This window comes from Microtus ochrogaster, unplaced genomic scaffold (genome assembly GCF_000317375.1).
Source record: "Microtus ochrogaster isolate Prairie Vole_2 unplaced genomic scaffold, MicOch1.0 UNK91, whole genome shotgun sequence".
In the NCBI taxonomy this organism is placed as follows: domain Eukaryota; kingdom Metazoa; phylum Chordata; class Mammalia; order Rodentia; family Cricetidae; genus Microtus; species Microtus ochrogaster.
In genome coordinates this window covers 594,648-595,118 of record NW_004949189.1, presented here as the reverse complement: position 1 = coordinate 595,118, position 471 = coordinate 594,648, and positions in this window count along the sequence as shown.

Genomic DNA, 471 nt, shown 5'->3' with positions numbered 1-471 from the left:
TTGTTGTTGTTGTTTTGGTTTTTCAAGACAGGGTTTCTCAGAAGCTATAAAGCCAGTCCTGGAACTAGCTCTGTAGACCAGGCTGGCCTCGAACTCACGGAGATCCGCCTGCCTCTGCCTCCCGAGTGCTGGGATTAAGCCTGTGCACCACCACCACTCGGCAGCTGCTGCTCTATATATTGTTGGGGGAGGACCTGAACCTAAGAGTTTGAGATCACTTGTTTACCTGTGGATTCTGAAAAGAAAACAGAAACAAACTATCATTCACCTCCTTTTTGTCCTAACAGAGATGCTTCTTAGCTCTGAGCATCACATTTTCAGCTCCCAGGAGCTCCCAAAGCAGCGCAGACCAAAGCTGTAACCGCCACAGGAGCAGGAAGTGCACAAGAGGGAGGGGCTGAGGCCACTTGCTGATAGCATTTCAAACGTAAACACTTGGGTAATGTTTAAGCTCTTCAACTTTTTTTTTTC